The following is a 6,893-nucleotide window of genomic DNA, read 5'->3' on the forward strand; positions in this document are numbered from 1 at the left end:
GACCGGATACTTCAAAGAAAAACACCTTATAGACTCTCCTGTGTTTGGATACTTAATAGTGATTTTAAGAAATTCACCTCAGGGAGGAACACCTTGGAGTTGGTTAAAGCACACAGAATTTTTCCAGAGAGAAGTGACAGAAACACAATGCAATCTGATTAAAGCACAAGGGAGGTTATTGGAAAGGCACTGGGGGTAGCTCACAGACAGGAAGAGCTGAAGCTACATGGACCAGGCTAGTTCTGGGGTCTTGGGGGACCAGAACCAGGGCCTGGTCCCAGCAGGCCTTGCTCCAGCACTCATTTTGGTTTGGCTCGGTCCTGGGCTCCCCTTTGGCATACAGGCTTTCTCCACAGAGCAGGACAAGGCCCTAGCGTTTCTAACTTCACAAATGGAAGACAGGAGGACCTTCCCCAGTGTCAAGCATCTTGGGGAAGAGCTCTGATTGGCTTAGCTTGACTTTGGGGCCCATACATCAACCATCACCTGGAGATACTGGCCGAGGGGTAAGGTGCTCTGAGAGTCCAGATGGGTCCTCTGCCCACCCCTGGGGTCCAGACACCGGGTCTGCGACCAGAGGGGGATGGAGTGGGAGTAAAGGCAAGCAGGGAATTGCAAAGCCACAGCCACCACAAGCCAGTACAACATCCCTCACATGTATTGCAGCATCTAATTCTGAGCACAGGATTTAATGGAGGGAGAGAGAAGGACGCTGGCTATCTGATGCCTTAGAAGAGTCACTAAAAGTGGGGAGGCAGCAACAATAAGGCCAAGGACACCAAAGGAGAATGTCACTCACTATACACTTTTCCCCAGAGTGAGCTCTGCCCCCTAAACCCGTCAGTGGAGAAGAGCAGCGATTGCACACGCCTGTGCCTCTGTTTCTGATGTGACCAGGGAGGGAGGGAGGAGTCCACTGTGCCATGTCCAACCCAACAATCAGGACTGAGCCTATAGCTGTAGAACTTTTTCTTGGTCATCATTTAGACAAACCATGGAGCCAGATCATCCTCCTTTCACCTGACAGGTTTCCAATTCCGACCAGGACCTGCCTCAGCTTTTATTTACAACCTATCCTGTGAGATACCATGAGCTTATGCATTATCATCAGTGCCTTGTAGGGTTTCTTTCAGCTGTTTCCTACAAACATGCACTGAATTTGTTCTACTTGACACAACCTGGGGCTGGACAGAAACACACTCCTGGGGTAACGGCACCAACATATGCTACTGCCGACAGTGGGGGCATCTGACAGGGGTCGGTGGGAAAGTCTGGAAATGCTATTTTGTGATTCCTAATATGTCAGGAAGCACGCAAAGTATTTTATATGTATGATTCAATTTAATCCTCACAACAGTCATGTGAGCAGGTATTATTATCTCTGCTTCATACATAAAGAAAATGAAGCTCAGAGACGTAAACAGCGTGACCGCTCACTGTAACCCAGATGCCAGGCTGCCCCATGACAGAGTCCATGCAAGGCCTCCCACTCTAAGCTCACCCAGTGCCTCCCCTACCTCATACATTACATGACAAAAGTCTATAGGCTCTGCTGGGTCTTGTCCTCCTTTTCAGCAGAGCACTTTAGCCAAAACTGAGTTCTGCATGCACCCACCTCCCGACTGAAGCTCAGGCACTTCTGGGCAAGGCAGGGACTGGGAAAGCAGGGAGCCTGAAGGCTTTAGTCCATAAGCCTCCATGGGGCAAGGGGCTTGGTGAAGGAGGCGTTTGTGCAACTTCTGAGGTGGGGTGGCCGACACCTAGGGCCAGGAGAAGGCTGTGCGGTACCTGTCTGCTGTCGATTCCCAAAACAGTCCTTTGGACTCAACTCTGAACCATGAAGAGAAGGGCCGTGGCACCAGGGGAAGCAGCTGTTTTCCCAAGTTCAGGAAGGACTCTGAGAGATGAGGTTGGCAGAAGGTGGAGAGGGTGGGTAGGAAAACAGCTCTGATGCCCAAGTGACAAACTCCCGTTCACATGGAGAAAAGGTTAGTCTACCAGCAAGACATCTCCCTTTTATTGACCTCAAAACCACATTTCCCAAGATAATTATATGAACACAGTTTTTACTAGAGGAAAAGAAATCATTTTTCCTCAGAACAACACTGCAGTTAAACTTGTAAAGTACATACAAGTCTTCCTTTATTACTTCATGAGGAAGCTGTTCCAAAGATCTTGGGAAAACCCATAAAAGTAACACGATAACTCTATTTTGGTATTTACCTGGTAAAGAGCTCCTCTCTTATCCTTATCACAATATTTTTCAAACCTGATTATAAAAAAGTTAACTTCACCAACTTCACAAGGCAAAACAATTGTTCAGATTGTTCATGAGTTCCCAGCTTTCAAAATCTGTCAGCTGAGTAATATAATTTTTCCTGAGAAACATTTCCAAAATGCATCCCCCCAAAATATATGTCACTTTTCCCAGAAAAAAAAGGAAATTGAGTGATTTTTTTAAAGTTTTTTTCCCAAGTCTTTTCTTTAAGTCTTTTTAAAAACAAGATAAAACTACATTAAGCTGTTTTCTAGTAAAATCAGTGACTACATTTGCACTTTGCATTATGGGGAAAAACAAGCAGTTCAATCAAGTCAGAAGTACCAGATGAAGAGAAAGGAATTTCGTGTAAAGACAAAGCTTCAGTAAGCAGCATGCAAGTGGTTTTTCAGGGATTAAGTATTAGGGCAAGTGGCTTCCCCTATGCAAAATATCTTAATTCACAGGCCTTGTCTGGTTTGCTTAATCCAACTCTGAGCCATCTAATTGGGTCACGTAAGTGCTTTAGAAGGGGTTAGGCTGTCCACTGACATTCTCCAATTGAAAGGTTTCAATGATCCCTTATAGCAAACCAAAGAAATTCTTCCTTAATGCTGAAATGAAAACATTGCCTCAACAGCCTCCAGGCATCTCCCTCATTCAACAGCCTCCAGGCATCTCCCTCATTCAAATTCACCCCAAAAGAAACCATAAATCAGTTCAATGCTTTTATTGACATCTGTCTTTCCACTGTGGGGTGGGGTGTTTTTTTTTTTCCAATCAAGAACACTGGAGTGTAGAAGAGTATATATGTTAAAGCCAATGCACAAAGGACTCTAAATAATTATTATTTTTTGTATTGTCCTGGTCCAGGAGGGATGGGAGAGACAGTGCTATGGCCTGGCATCAGGGATGGGCAGTGGTAGTTCTGAAGCCCAACGCCTAAGCCCAAGCAGGTCATTCTGAGACAGGAAAACACAGGCACAGGCAGATCCAGACGGAGGATAAGGCAGAGAGGCACATCAAGCCAGAACAAATGAACAAGCCACGGGGGCACCCAAGGCTGGGGAGCTAACTCTCTGGGGAGGAAGGGTTGGCACACAGGATGGAGAGGATGCAGGGTGCAAGGGAGGGAAAGCTTGCTGGGAGGAAGCTCTGAGTCGGTGGGTGAAGCACCAGAGGCTTTGGGTTTGGTATCTGTTGAACTTCGTCACTCATTTACAGAGAGAAAATAATGTCCAAAAATGGAAAGTAGCTTTCATTCTCTTCTCCAGGACTCAGCAGAACTGTGAATAGTGAACATTTCTCAGGGTTGTTTCTGCTTCTTGGAGCAGCTGCTGAGCAAAGGGGTTAAAAATCATCCAGATGAGGACCATTTGGTGAGTGCCAAGGAACACCAGCAACAAGATGGACTCAATTCTTCGAAAGGACAGTAAAGGAAATACTAAAAAAAAAAAATCCCATTTTTTTATTTGAGCACCTACCCCCTTCTCCTTCTGTCATATTTCATTACAGTCCGGGCATACCAATCTGGCCAGCAAACAATTTCTTCTCTACAGTTTCCAGCCTAATTTGTAGGCAAATCTCTCCTTTCCCTCAACGTGAAATATAATACCTTTCAGTGATGAGAGGGAATTTGTTCCATCTATGCCACAATTAACGGCTGTGATTCCCCATCCAGGTTTCCCTGTTGCTCACTGGAACACTCCCAAGAGGGAACAACCTCTCCCTCCAGGATTCCTTTAATAAGCCCCGTCTTTGGAACACCAAGCTGGGAAAGCTGATGAGAATCGGGGTGGCACCCGGAGTACGGAGTAAGTCACGGTTGAGCTCTTCTGTACAAACCACATGCTTCCACATCATATCCAGTGTTTCCTTACCATCTGAAATTACATCAAGCTGGGATTTGGTTTGAATTAAAAGGGAGGGGTCTTTTTGAGGGAAGGGGCCCCTGAACTGATGTTGGAAGAGTTGGGGCCACCCGCTGGGAAAGCCTCTGAAAATTGGACTCATACGGCCAAGTTGCCTCTCTCCACGCTCAGCGAGCAAAGCCTCCCCATCACGCTCAGTCCTGCCTTTCCACCTATACCCACTCCTCCACAGCAGATGCCTGCGTTGTGTGGGAGCCTGTGAAAGGAGCTAAGGATGCAAAAATCAGCAGGCTACAGTTCCAGAGGGAAGGCACTTCACGCTTTGGAGAGGGCAGGGCCGCCAAAGGCTTCCCAGAGAAGGGGACGCTTGAGCTGAGCCCAAGAGATGAAGGTGAAGTGAGAGGAGTGTCTGTCTCCCTCTGATGAGTGCAGCCTCACTGTGTTTCCTCCTTCTCTGTGCTCCAGCCACATCCAACTTCTCTTTCTTCTAACCCACAGCTCCTACTATACCTTGCTCCTCCTCCAGTGCTCTGCCTTCACGCAGGTAACTTCCGCTCTTCTTTCTGTGTCAGGGCCACAGTTACTTCCTCAGAGAAACATTCCTGACTTTCTGACCAGATCAAGTCCCGGCATTTCACAGGGGTTGCATCACCCATGTCGTTCACCTCTGCATCATCCATCAGAGCAGTCGTTTAACAGTTGCCTGTAGGATTCTTCAGTTAGTCTATTTCCTCCACTTGACTGTAACCCCATGAAGACAAGGACAGGGTTTCCGTCTGGCTTCCTACTGGACCCCCACCGTTAAGCACGGTGCCCATTAATATTTGTGGGATGAATGACTGAATGACCGAAAGGATGAATAGATGAGTGAGTACAGAAGACATGGAACCCAACACCTGGGAAGCGAGTCCTGTGTGGACAGAGGAAAGGGTGAGTGTGGTGGGTAGGGGATGCCAGAAGGAAGCCAGGGAATGCTGTGAAGGAACTGGGATCTACCAAAAATATGAACTTCAATTCAATACTGAGAGCTGTGGCGATCCACTGAAAAAGAGGAGGGGAGTGGCTGCCTGAAAAACCCAACACACAGAAGACCCTAAGTGTGCTTAAGCTTTGGGGGCCTTAGAGAACTAGCGAGGAGACAGAGTTTGCTCTCTGACACAGGGGTGGGAAATACTGTGGTTTAGTAATCCAATTGAGTTTGCTCAATAGGCAGTAAATGCAATTTGCTGTGAACCATAATTATGTATGAATTTTGGTTTTTACTCCAAAAATTTCCCAGAAGAATCAATTATGCTCTGATTTTAAAAAACAAAACAGTATTTCAATGTTTATGCTTCAAAGTTCTCTTATCTACCTCCCTCACCTTATTTATCTTTTGTTCTATTTCAATTTGAATGAAATCCTCCACATATGCACAAATTAAATGGATTTGCTGTTGCTACGCTGCTTGAAGCAGTTTTCACATAGATCTGTCTTGCTTTGCTTATGTCTCAACCCTACCATTTCTGTGTGTTTTAATCATTATTTGGCAAGGGGTTTTCAGATGTAATTAAAAGCAGCTAATCACATCAAAAATTTAAATGGAAAGGTTTATAAACCTGTGGCACATTACAAAAAAAATGTAAATAATATCAATGTGAGAACTGCGCTAGGTTTCACATAAGAGAACACGAACTGGATGAAAGCTCTTGAAATATAAACTGTTGAACCAAGGAGGCCCAAATCTGAAATTAGCCTTTTAAAGTCTTCTAAATATTTACACAGCAATAAAATACAGAGGAGTTTTAGAGGGACTCAGAGGTAACCACAGTAGCAAGTATAATTGTTGAAGTTTAATTTGCTGCTAATGTAAGAAATTGTATTTATGTAAGGGAGATTCAGCTGAATACATGGTTTCACAGAAATGTAATTTTAACACTGAATAAGGATATGTCACCGCGATCACTTGTCCTGTAAGGTTTAAGTACTCTGTTTCTGATAACGTTTTATGACTATGTTTTAAAATATGTGAAAGGGAAAGAAGCAAAGTAGTATCATTTGAGCTCCTACTGTGTGGCAAGCATCATACCAAAAGCTTGCTATATTTTCTCCCAGCCTACTCAGCAAGCACCACAACGGGCTGAGGTGGTGTTTTTCATTCTTTTTACATACGCTAAGAACCGAGGTTCAGAGCCTGAGGTCACACAGCAAGCAAGTGGCAGAGCCAGGAAAAATTAACAAAGGAAACAAAGATTAATTCTGGAATCACTTCCTAAATGAGAGCTGACACATGAGTATTTTAGCAAAAACCAACAACAACTCATACACAGGATTTAAGAGTAATTATGTAAATGAGATTCTTTGGCTTTGGAAACTATCCCTAATTCACACAAAATGCACATTCTCCTTGTCTGTGTTTTTGCCCCTGTACAGCCTTTACTGCACTAAGTCCTCGAGGTCAGCACTGATTTTGCTCCTTGTGCACAGACGCTATTCAATAGGTTGCAAGAATGAAAACAATAACTCAGTTCAACCGGAGTTCACCCCCTCCCCTTCCATGGACCCCAGACACACCTCCACCGCGGGCCGAGTTGGGAGGCCTCTCCTGTTTGCTCCTGGCACTCTGGGCCCACCACTGCCAACTGATTTTTTGATGATGGCCATTCTGACTGGTGTGAGATGATATCTCATTGTAGTTTTGATTTGCATTTCTCTAATGATTAATGATGTTGAACATTCTTTCATGTGTTTGTTGGCAATCTATATATCTTTTTGGAGAAATGTCT

The sequence above is a fragment of the Lagenorhynchus albirostris genome, chromosome 8 (assembly GCF_949774975.1).
Source record: "Lagenorhynchus albirostris chromosome 8, mLagAlb1.1, whole genome shotgun sequence".
In the NCBI taxonomy this organism is placed as follows: Eukaryota; Metazoa; Chordata; class Mammalia; order Artiodactyla; family Delphinidae; genus Lagenorhynchus; species Lagenorhynchus albirostris.